A 12406-nucleotide genomic window follows, 5' to 3' on the forward strand; every position below is an offset into this window, starting at 1 on the left:
TGTACTTGCAGGGCACTGCCTGTCCCTGATACCTTGCCTTTTATCATTGGCCAGTTAGTGTCTGAAATTTCCCGCTTTTATTGAGGAGTCAGACAGACAGATCTTGATCCAGAGGCTCATCTTACTTAGGAGAGTTAATCAATAGCTTAACAGAGATGTCTCCTCCCCCACTCAGAGTGCTCGGGTGTGCTACTGGATGCTGTCAGCGGAGCTCTAGTCCCAAGTAGCCTGATGTTTACCCATTACCCCCAACATTCCCTTTTGCTGCTTCTTTGTAGTCACACACTTCTCCCATGAGAACATGAATGGGTCTTAAGGGCTTTCTTCTGGGTGAAAAGTCACTCTCTGTCTGGCTTGGGCAGCACATATACTAAAATTATAAAGATACAGGAAATATTAGCATGGCCTTTGCCAAGGATAACATGCAAATTCATGAAGTGTTCTATATTTTTAAACAAACCCAGATATTGCTTTGTCATTAAAAAGATTTCGGATGCTGAAAGAAAAAGTCACTTTCCAAAGGTTACATACTGTATAATCAATCCTGTTTATATGACATTCTGGAAAAATAAAGTATCGAAGACAGAAGTGGTCACAAGGAGTCATGACAATGCCTTGTTATGGTAGGCAATTTAGGTTTTTGAGAGGGTAAGGGTGTTACCGAACAAGAGGTCCGAGGGATGGGCAATACAATATTTGGCCCACCTAGGGATGCCAAATATTGTTACACAACAGGGGCCCCTCCCAAGGACAGAATACTAATATCTACTGGGCTCTTCTGTCCACCGCCAATTGGAAAGACATCTCTCAATGCCAGAGATTTGTCAAAAGGAAACAAAATGTTTATTTAATGCTATTCAGGCCTAATGCCTCTACTAAAATATCAAAGTCCTTTAGGTTGTATACCTACACCCACACAGTGCTCCCTTCTCCCACTGTCCCAACTCCGGGTACCGTAAATCAGGAAAAGAGCACACATCTGTGTTTCAGGCCGCTGGCACCATCAGCTGTGTCACTGTGCAGGATCTCGAGTTAATCCAAAATACTGTGGCACCCTCTCATGGTCCACTGGCAAGAGTCCTTTGTACCCAGTTCCAAGCAAAGTCTCTCTTGCTTTTCAGGCCCCGCGGCCAAAGGGGGCACCCCAAAGCCGCGTGGGCCTCTTCTACCAAAGCTGCAGGAGTCCGCACTCCACCAAAAGCATGTGGCTTTCTTCTTCACCTGGCTGCAGGGATCTCCATTCTGGCAAAGCTGCGTGGTTTTTCCCTTTCACCTGGGAAAGAGGGGGTCCGCACTCTGCCAAAACCACGTGGCTCCCTCTTTCACCTCACCAAGAGGGGGGTCTTCATTCTGCTGAAACCGCGTGGCTCCCCCCTCAATGGCTGCTGCGTCTGGCTTTTAAATCCTAGCCCCCATCTTCCTCTGTACCCCTATTTCTGACTCCTCCCAAGATCAGTTACACCTGCCAGTATTTCTGTATTAGTACAAGTTTACTGGGCTGCCATCGTTAGTCTGGGCAGTAATCATTCCATGTCCTCGAGCCAATCTTCTCCAAGCCCCCACGCAGGCGCTGTAACTTGGGGGACCTGCCCCCAGTTACATCTTGGGGGAAGTGACTTCATCCCCCTAGCTCCAAGCCTGGCCACAGCCATTTAACATATCCAAGTGACCGCCAAAGGCTATAGATATGTTAAAAGACAATGCCATTAGCTGCAAGGCTGTGGCTGTACAAAACTGTCCCTTCCCCCCAACTCACACCTGTGTGTGGGGGGGGAAGGGGTGAGGACATCTTACATGTCTCTCCATTATTCCTATACACTTTGAATTCTGGACACCATTCCAAATCTTTTTTTGGGGGCCCCCCCTGGCTGCACCCTGTATCAATATCCCTCCTTTCAGATATACACCCACTTTATAATCATATAAAGGAAAATGGACGAAGGTCTTATCTTCTTGTAGCTGCTTCGAGCTGGAAATGGACGCTGTCCTACTCCTGGGTCAGGGGTGCCCTGAAAGGGGGGGGTGCAGCATGGAGGGAGTCCTTCCTGTAAGGGGAAAGACCTTACAGGGACCTGGTCAGTTGGCTGTCACCTGAAAGTTGCAGGCTTGGTGTCCAAATCTGGCATTACTGGACTGTTGGCATTCTGGTCAGGTCATATTCTGGAGGTGACAGATTAGGTAAGAAATTGGAAGCACAATTAAATCATAACCATTAATTGACAAAGGCAGATACTTCAGTAAAGAATGGCTTATCTAGTGGAAGGTGTACAAGGCATGTTACACCTATCTAAAAACTCTTGTGCTCCACTATACTTCACTCAGACTGAGGGGAATACATTAAGATTTCTCTCCTTTCAGATTTCTGAGCCCTTTCTGTCCAAGCCATCAAGACAGAAAAGGGAAAATCAGTTTCAAGTGAAGGCCACAGACTGCCCCAGCCCTTTACCAACCCAACTACTTAGTTCAGCCAAACCGTTGAGTCTCAGGGGGGCGATGACGAAGATGGGCTCCTTAAGTGAGGCCTATATTGCAACCAATCACTCATAGGCATAGGCAGGTCATAGGCATACGCTCTATGAAAACAGAAGAACACACAGGTTAATTCACACAACAATCCCCAAACCAGTTTCTGCATCTGTGAGACTGTCTTTTGGGAAGACATTCCATTGCAAGATCCTTTGCACCTGTAAATTGTACATTTTCGGTAACATCACAAACCTGGTTTCAACTTTCAAATGAAAACAAACTTCCAAGACAATTAGCTGCGCCATTCTGATGTCCAATACTAAGCATTGTGATTTTCCTTGAATTACAATTTTTCTCCTTAAGATCACCCTCACTGTTATTACAGGGACTACTTTGGGTCCCGCTTTTGATTTTGACTGTTCGTTTGCATAAACACACCAAGAGCAGCCTGGATCACTTATGATCTCTAAGTCTACTTTGCTGGAACTGACACAGGGAACCTTCAGATTGACTTCTCAGTCCGCCCCTCAGGGCACAAAAGCAGAGCCACACACCTGCCATCTGGCTTTGCCTGAACCAGTTGTTTCACTCAAGTCCTTGAGCCTCCATTGTGCCTACAGGTTCCTTTTCAGCCAACTTTCAGGAAAGCAACCTTCGTTCCTTCCCTAGAAATACTGGCACGAACCGCACAACCAACTAAAGTCCCAGGCTTTTCTTGTGGGCTTTCACTAGCTTCACAGGTCAATCCTAGTTCCTCAGGGCTTTCTGGTAACGACCAGAACCCATACATGTCTCCTTCAGGCGTGACGTTCCAGTCAAAGTCTTGGTTAACAAAACCACTATTAAAGACTGGTCTTATTGGTTTTATGCAAAGAAACCTTATGTCATCACTCATACTTCAGAGTGCCAAATTCTGGATAGATCAGGTAAGGAGAAAAATACAAATTATAATGGAAAATCCTTTTCCTTGTACACTTTCCTACAGAGTATGAAGTTTCAACCTTTTCTGGAATCCTCAATTTCCTTTTCAGAGCAGATACAGAGCAAAATCCAAAACAGAGTTCCGAAACAATACAGGTAGAGACATTCTCTTGCACCAATGCGTCCACTGGTGCCTGGCAGAGACATGCTCCTTCAGGCCGTCTCTGCAGAGACACTCTTTGCCTCGCTGCCCTTCCTTTCTCCCCAACAGCACAGCAGGTCTTCAGATACAGGTTTGGAGACATGCTCCTTCAGGCCTAGTCTCATGGCAGAGACATGCTCTTTGCCTCAGGCTGAAGCACTCGTCAGCCCTAATTGACCCTTCCTGGGTCCTAGGTGGCAAAAGCATTCTTCCCAATCGGCTACAGTGACCTTCACTAGGTCTTACAGTACAGGGTTTCTGATCAGAAACAGAACTACATGTGAGAAATTTGCTCTTTTCCCATGAAATTAGAAAACAAGTAGTTGAGGTTTCTTTTACTCCAGGTTTAAAACTTTCATATCCTTTATACATATTTCTACCTATCTAGATTCACCTATCATTCTTTTTTTATTCTTGGTCCCTTTCCCACATTGGGAAGGACTATACTTAAGCTCAGTACTCAAACCTAGTATCTGGCAGCCAAAAGTTCCCAGCTTTACAAACACTTGCATGACATATCAAACATTGTCACCCTATATTTGGGTTCATTGTCTTTTTCCAGAAGAGGAATTTCAAACCTTCCTCCGGAGTGCAGGTCCATCTTTCCCTTTCTGCCCCTACTGCAGCAGTAGGGTCTGCATCTCCCTTAGGCGGTGCCCATTTTACCCGTGTGTGGTGAATCCAGGGCTTAATTCCCATCAGCTTCAGGGAGGAATATGTTGTCAATAGGACATCGTAGGGACCAGTCCACTGTTCAGACAGTTGCTGCTCAGGGCCTTGGCTCTTCCAGATCTTTAGTAGGACCTGGTCCCCTGGCTGGAACGGGTGCAGAGGCTTGTCAGAGGGGTAGGCAGACCTGCAATGAGCAAACTTGTGCAAAATGGTTAGTGTTTGTCCTAAATGCTGCACATACTGCTTAATTCGTGCCTCACGCTCCAAATCCAGAGGGGGCGTACCTAAAACAGAAACTTGCAGGGGTTTTCCATAAACTATTTCAAAAGGGCTCAGTTTAAGCCCACTTCTGGGTGCCACTCTGATTCGGAGCAAAGCAATGGGCAATGCCTGGTCCCGTTTTAAATGTGTTTCCTGGCATATTTTTGCCAGAGTCTTCTTTATGGTGTGATTCATTTTCTCAGTTTTTCCTGTGGACTGTGGTCTCCAAGATGTATGCAGTTTCCATTGTATTTGCAATGCCTGTCCAACCTTCTGGGAGATTTCTGAAATGAACCATGGTCCATTGTCGCTTTGAATGCTCTGGGGAAGCCCAAACCTGGGGATTATTTCTTTAAGCAACAGTTTTGCCACTTCAGTTGCCTTTTCAGTCCTGGTGGGGTATGCTTCTACCCACCCAGAAAAGGTATCCACAAAGACTAACAAGAATTTGAAGTTTCCCCTTGTTTTAGGCATTTGCGTGAAGTCCACCTGCCAGTCCTCGAAGGGGCACATCCCTTTATATTGTACTCCCTTTTCTGTGGGAACACGCTCTGTCTTAGGATTGTTTTTGGCACATATTTGACAGGCTTGGCTGATCCTGTGGACAGTCCTTTGCAAATAAGGGCCTTTTAGATGCGGCCTAATGAAGTCCATTAGAGCATCCCTTCCATAGTGTGTCCCTTCATGTAGGTGCTTGAGCACAGGATACACTAGAGCCTCAGGAAGCAGAATCATACCATGGGCATTGACTTTCCACATAGAATTGGGATCAGTGTTAGTGAATCCCCATTCACGGGCCCGCTCCTCATCCTGTTCTGTGTAATGAGGTTTAAACTCTGATAAGTCCAGATGGGGAACCAAGGCTGCTAGGTGTGGCAGCTCCTTGGCTGCCTGTCTTGCTGCTTTGTCAGCAATTTGGTTTCCCTGACTGGTGTGGGAACCATCCCTCTGGTGTCCTGGGCAGTGCATTATAGCAACCTGGTCCGGTACATTCACTGCCTCTAACAATTGTAAAATCACCTCTGCGTGTTTAACATCCTTGTTCCCCGAGGTTAAGAGTCCTCTCTTTCCATATTGCTCCATGGGCATGAACTACCATAAAGGCTTGGAATCTGTATATATGTTAACTTTCTTCCCTTGGGACAGCAGCAAGGCTCTTGTGAGAGCTATTAATTCAGCCTTCTGTGCTGAGGTTCCTGGTGTAAGAGCTTGGGCTTCTATTACCTTTTCTGCAGTGGCCACCGCATACCCAGCTCGTCGCTGGCCATTGTCCATGAAGCTGCTCCCGTCTGTATACAGCTCCCAGTATGGTGACGCCAGAGGCTGTTCTGTCAGGTCTGGCCTGCTAGAATAAACTTGGTCAATTATTTCCAAGCATTCATGCTCAAGGGCAGAGTCTCCCTCCATATCTGGGAGTAGGGTGGCTGGGTTTAGGGTGGTGGTGGTCTGCAAGGTAACATTAGGATTGTCCAGCAGAATGGCCTGGTATTTCCCCATACGCCCAGCTGTCAGCCAATATCCTCCTCTCTGTTCTAACAGAGTCAGAACCTGATGTGACACCAACACTGTAGTAGGTTGTCCCAAGGTAAACTTTTCAGCTTCCTGTAAGATATCACAGGTGGCTGCTACAGCTCGGAGGCATGGTAGCCATCCTTTTGTTGTGTGATCCAGCTTCTTTGAGAGATAGGCTATGGGTCAGGGGATATTTCCCAAGGTCTAGGTCAGCACCCCCAGTCCTATCCCCTGCCTTTCATGAATATACAATTTGAAAGGCTTCTATAAGTCCGGCAATCCTAATGCAGGGGCTGAGGACAGTTTCGCCTTCAGAGTATCAAATGCTACTTGACAATCTCCTGTCCAATCTAGGGGTTCAGAGTCCAGTCCTTTTAGGGAATTATACAGTGGCTTTGCTATGAGTCCAAAGTTTGGAATCCAAATCCGACAAAACCCTGTAATTCCCAAGAACCCACGAAGCTGCCTTCGATTTTCTGGGATTTTTAGTGTAGCAATGGCTTGCTTTCTATCTGCCATTAGACTCCTGGTACCCTGTTTCAGTTGAAATCCCAGATACGCCACCTCCTGCTTGCAAATTTGGGCCTTATGAGGGGACACTTTATATCCTTTCTTTGCCAAATGATTTAGAACCGTGATGGTGTTGTGCAGACAATCCTCATAGTTACTGCTGGCTATTAATAGGTCATCTACATATTGCAGAAGAACTCCTGATCTCAACTGAACATCCCTTAAGTCTTTTGCCAGTACTTCCCCGAATATGGTCGGTGAGTTCTTAAATCCTTGTGGCAGCACAGTCCAGCAATATTGGAGCGTGGCTTTAGTCTCTGGGTTCTGCCACTCAAAGGCAAACAGTTGCTGAGCCTGCTCATCTATCGGGATGCAGAAAAATGCATCCTTTAAGTCTAGGACTGAAAACCATTTGCTATCCCCAGGCACCAGAGTCAACAGGGTGTAAGGGTTAGGCACAGTAGGGTGAATGTCCTGGACAATATCATTGATGGCCCTGAGATCCTGTACAAACCAGTACTCGTCTGAGTGAGACTTTTTGACCGGCAAAATGGGAGTATTGTATGGTGACCGGCAAGGCCGGATTAGTCCTGATTTCAAAAACTTCTGCAACACTGGCTGGATCCCCTCTAAAGCCTCCTTTTTGAGGGGATACTGCTTCTTTCGTGGGACCCGCGCCCCTTCTTTCAGATATATCTTTATGGGTTGCACGTTAACTGCTTTACCTGGAGTTCCGTCGGCCCAAACAGTTTGATCGACCTGCTTGCAGATCTCAGGTGGGAAGGGTTCATCTCCAGGGCCTCCAGAACAGGTCAGGATAGCCTGCAACTGGAGGGCATTTTCCAGCGGAACCTCCACACACAGCTGCTGTCGCTTGGGAGAAAAGGTTATTTGTGCATGCAGTTTACACAGCAAATCTCGGCCCAACAACAGAATGGGACAATCAGGCATATACAAAAAACTATGTGTAAGCTTTTGACCCCCAAGCTGGCATTCCAGAGGTTGCAGGAATGTCTGTTTTTGTACCTGGCCAGGCACACCAGTAACCGTTACTTCATTTGAGCTTTTTCCAGTCAACTTTGTATTCAACACTGAGTATGTGGCTTCCGTATCTACAAGAAAGTCAATTGGCTTGTTCCCCACAGTCACTTGCACCCGGGGCTCCTGTGGGGAACTAGTGATGGGTCAGGAGATGTCCAATGGAGCCCCTGGGCCTCCTCATTCATTGTCATTCTCTGTTTCTTGCTTTACCATCAATCGACCTGGATTCTTACTTTTACTTTCCCTTTTGCGATGTGGGCACTCATTCCTCCAGTGCCCCTCCTCCTTGCAATAGGCACACTGATTAATGCCTATTGTGCCTTTCTTCTTCTCCTTAGGGCCCCTTTTGCCACTGGCACGGTGGTGGGCACCTGATGAGTTTCCTTTCTCTGCCCCATGGTCCTGCTTCTTTTGGTTTCCCTGGGCTAATTCCAAAAACACTGTGGCCCGTTTTGCCTTCCCTGCTTCCCGAGCATTGTAGACTTTAAATGCTATATCTACTAGCTGGGAGCAGCTCATTCCCAGTACTCCGTCTACACGCTGGAGTTTGTTTCTGATATCCGGAGAACTCTGTCCAATAAAAGTCGTGTTTATCATTCTCGCATTTTCTGGTGCCTCTGGATCAACATCGGTGTATTTCCTATATGCTTGATAGATCCTTCCTAAAAATTCAAAAGGATCCTCGTCTGGCTTCTGCTGGAGAGTCTGTATCAAGTTCAGACTCTTCTGCTTGGGCACTCCTTTCCTAAGTCCTTCTAATATACACCTTCTATAGTGTCCCAAAGAGGCTAAACCGTCTCTGCTATTCGGGTCCCACTTAGGGTCCACCCAAGGAATTGCCTCAGCTGGGCGGAGGATCCCCTCGGTGTCATCATCATGGAGACGCTGGGCCTCCTGATCAGCCCTATTTAGAACCAACCGTCTTTCGTCTGCCGTTAGTAAAATGTTCAGGAGGGCCTGTATGTCTGCCCAGTTTGGGTGATGAGTGGCAAAAATACAGGCGATAAGATCTGCCATCTTCTGAGGATCATTCCTGTATGAGGGGTTGGCATTCTTCCAGTTCAGTAAGTCTGAAGTGGAGAACGGTGTGTGGGCCCAATAATAGCCAGCAGGCTGACCTTCTTCATTTATGCCCCCTATTGGGTATTGCCTCAAAGGGTATTGGCTGGCTACGCCTTTGGAGGCTCCCCGGTTATAGGAGGTACCCTGGCGAGTTCTCGGGGGTGAGAAGCATTCCTCAGCAGCTGAGGGTGTAGCAGTTGGCTTATCAGTCTCAGCTTCAGAGGCAGCTCTGGGAGGAGACAGTACTGAGCTGGCTCCCACCGTCTGTGGAAGGGGAGGCATCACGGCAGTGGCAGTTCTCATCACTTGTGCTGCTGGAGATGTAGAAACCTCCACCAGCTGTGAAGGCGGCAACCCCATGGAGGTCCCTCCCACCTGAATGGAGTGGTGCCCCAAGGCTTCACCCTGCAGAGGGGGCCAGGCCCCTCCCACCTGTGAGGGGATCTGGCCAGTGGAGATGCTCCCCACTCCCAGGGGGTGGGGCGGAGGCACAGAGCAGGCTCCGCCCACCTGTGAAGCCCCGGAGACTCCGGTTCCAGGAGCCCCTGAGGCTCCAAAGGCTCCTCCTACCTGGGGGCATGGGGGCACCGCAGAGGCGCCCTCCACCCACTGGGGGTGGTGCACTGAGGCTGCGGTCACTGGTGGAGGTGGGGCAGAGGCCCCGCCCACCTTTGCTGGTACCGGAGGGGGAACTCCCCCAACCCACTGGGGTCTGGGTTCCCAGGCCACAGGCCCAGGTGGACCACAAGCTCCACCCACCTGCAGGTGTGGGGGCGCCACAGAGCCACCCTCCACCCACTGGGGGCAGTGCACTGAGGCTGCAGTCACCAGTGCAGGTGGAGAACAGTCTCCGCCCACCTGTGAAGGTGGGGGCCCTGCAGCTCCCCTTTCCCAGGAAGACCCTCGCAACCCCTGTTGCGCAGAGCCCAGTCGCAGAGGCTGCGAGTCTGTGGTGGAGACTTCTCCCACTTGCAGGGCAGGAGAAGCCGCAGTGGGCCTCACCTCCCCAGAAGGAGTTCCAGCTCTCTGGGGTCCCCCATTCCCTGGGTTCAGAGCATTAATTAAGTTTCTTTCCTCATCATCTTTCTCCTCCTGTGATCTACTATCAGGGAGGGGTTCTGAGACCCTTTTCTCCTTCTGGACCATTACACGCTTCTCTGTCTCTGGCATAAGGCTGTTGTGTAATATTATAAATGCATTAAGGTAATGTAATTCCTCGGAGAGTTCACACTGCCGGCAATACCGTTTCAATCTAGTAATGATGCAGTAACTTAAAGAACCATTCACAGGCCATCTCAGCTCATCACTCAAAACATAAGTAGGCCACACGGTGTTACAATAGTAAATCATTAACTCCTTAGCCAAAGGATCTCTGTATGTCGACTTAGCGCGGTAGCTCTCCCAATCTCTAAGGATTCTGCCCAGTGGACTCCACTTAGGCACCGGCTCAGAACTACTCACACAGTTCCAACAAAGCAAACATAGATTCAGAGCAAAAAGAATACAGATGGCGTAAAGACCAGGTATTTCCCCTGCTATCGCCCACAATTCCAGCTCCATTATTGCCAAAGAGCAGTCAGAAACCAAGTTTTCAACCCAAAACTCTTTCACGTCTCTGTTCCCTTCCCCGTTTCGTTTCCTTTTCACCTTTCCAGGCGTGATTAGGCGGCCGATGCCCTCAAGAGCGCAGAGAAATCCTCAGAGACTGGGAAAATTCCAAAGCCTCACTCTCTCGCACCTGAGGGGGTTGGTCTGCTAGGGACAATTATCGGCCCACCCAGGGAAGCCAAAAACTGTGACCGAACAAGGAGGGGGGCGGAATACAATATTTGGCCCACCTAGGGATGCCAAAAACTGCTATACAACAGGGGCCCCTCCCAAGGACAAAATACTAATATCTACTGGGCTCTTCTGTCCACCGCCAATTGGAAAGACATCTCTCAATGCCAGAGATTTGTGAAAAGGAAACAAAATGTTTATTTAATGCTATTCAGGCCTAATGCCTCTACTAAAATATCAAAGTCCTTTAGGTTGTACACCTACACCCACACAGCGCTCCCTTCTCCCACTGTCCCAACTCCGGGTACCGTAAATCAGGAAAAGAGCACACATCTGTGTTTCAGGCCGCTGGCACCATCAGCTGTGTCACTGTGCAGGATCTCCAGTTAATCCAAAATACTGTGGCACCCTCTCATGGTCCACTGGCAAGAGTCCTTTGTACCCAGTTCCAATCAAAGTCTCTCTTGCTTTTCAGGCCCCGCGGCCAAAGGGGGCACCCCAAAGCCGCGTGGGCCTCTTCTACCAAAGCTGCAGGAGTCCGCACTCCACCAAAAGCATGTGGCTTTCTTCTTCACCTGGCTGCAGGGATCTCCATTCTGGCAAAGCTGCGTGGTTTTTCCCTTTCACCTGGGAAAGAGGGGGTCCGCACCCTGCCAAAACCACGTGGCTCCCTCTTTCACCTCACCAAGAGGGGGGTCTTCACTCTGCTGAAACCGCGTGGCTCCCCCCTCAATGGCTGCTGTGTCTGGCTTTTAAATCCTAGCCCCCATCTTCCTCTGTACCCCTATTTCTGACTCCTCCCAAGATCAGTTACACCTGCCAGTATTTCTGTACTAATACAAGTTTACTGGGCTGCCATCGTTAGTCTGGGCAGTAATCATTCCATGTCCTCGAGCCAATCTTCTCCAAGCCCCCACGCAGGCGCTGTAACTTGGGGGACCTGCCCCCAGTTACATCTTGAGGGTAAGTGACTTCATCCCCCTAGCGCCAAGCCTGGCCACAGCCATTTAACATATCCAAGTGACCGCCAAAGGCTATAGATATGTTAAAAGACAATGCCATGGATTAGCTGCAAGGCTGTGGCTGTACAACACTGTCCCTTCCCCCCAACTCACACCTGTGGGGGGTGGGGGGAAGGGGTGAGGACATCTTACATGTCTCTCCATTATTCCTATACACTTTGAATTCTGGACACCATTCCAAATCTTTTTTTGGGGCGCCCCTTGGCTGCACCCTGTATCAAGGGTAGACTTGTTCGTGAAGTAGGGTTTTACCATATTTTTTGTGTGATCAGCAGTCTTCCCTGAAGCTCTAGAAGCTCATTGGTTCTTATCTTTAGCTACTCATAAGATCACCTGTAGCTCTTTTCTAACGCCCACTCCTCAGCAGGCCCCCGGCCCCAATGTGTTAAGTCTACAGCTCATCAGGTGATTCCTGTGCAGCAGAGGTTAAGAATCCCTGCAATGTCTCTAACCAGGGTCCTTGTGGGGTGGTGCGGGCTCCAGCTGTTGATCAGTCGGGCAGCTCCCCAGTTAAATACACACATGTCCTCGGCTCTTTTCTGGAGGAAAAATATTTGCATGCCCTACCTCACTCAGGCCCAGCCCGTTCTCAGAACAAAATTCTGCGTTTCACTGGACCAAATTTGAGAACCAAGTTAGACAAACTAAAGCAGAAATAAATTTCTTCCGAGTGCCAAAAAACTCAATATCGTTCTCAGTCTTCCCCCGGAGGTGAAAGCCAGAAATAGGAATGGTCTGAAGGATGGGAAAGACACATTTCCCACCGGAGGACATAAGGAATGTGACAGCACACGTGGTCAGTACTTCCAGGGTGACCATAAGCCTAGACATCCACACCAGTTTCCTTTCCCTGCAGCCACTACAACGTAAACCCTCCCCTCTAGCCCGAGCATCTACAAGGTCTCACCGGCTTGGCCTGGGTGAGGGTTTCATACGTCATATTTAAGGGCACAGGCCG

General features: G+C 48.8%; 1 non-coding gene across 1 annotated transcript; it reads left to right on the plus strand.

The window, feature by feature from the left end:
• The first annotated feature begins 347 nt into the window (after positions 1-347).
• On the plus strand, positions 348-452 carry LOC119050003 (U6 spliceosomal RNA). The gene has a single exon (XR_005082655.1). It is a non-coding gene; the product is annotated as a U6 spliceosomal RNA (small nuclear RNA).
• The last annotated feature ends 11954 nt before the right edge of the window (positions 453-12406 follow it).

Source organism: Artibeus jamaicensis, unplaced genomic scaffold, assembly GCF_021234435.1.
Source record: "Artibeus jamaicensis isolate MK-2021 breed Jamaican fruit bat unplaced genomic scaffold, CSHL_Jam_final contig_384, whole genome shotgun sequence".
Lineage (NCBI taxonomy): Eukaryota > Metazoa > Chordata > Mammalia > Chiroptera > Phyllostomidae > Artibeus > Artibeus jamaicensis.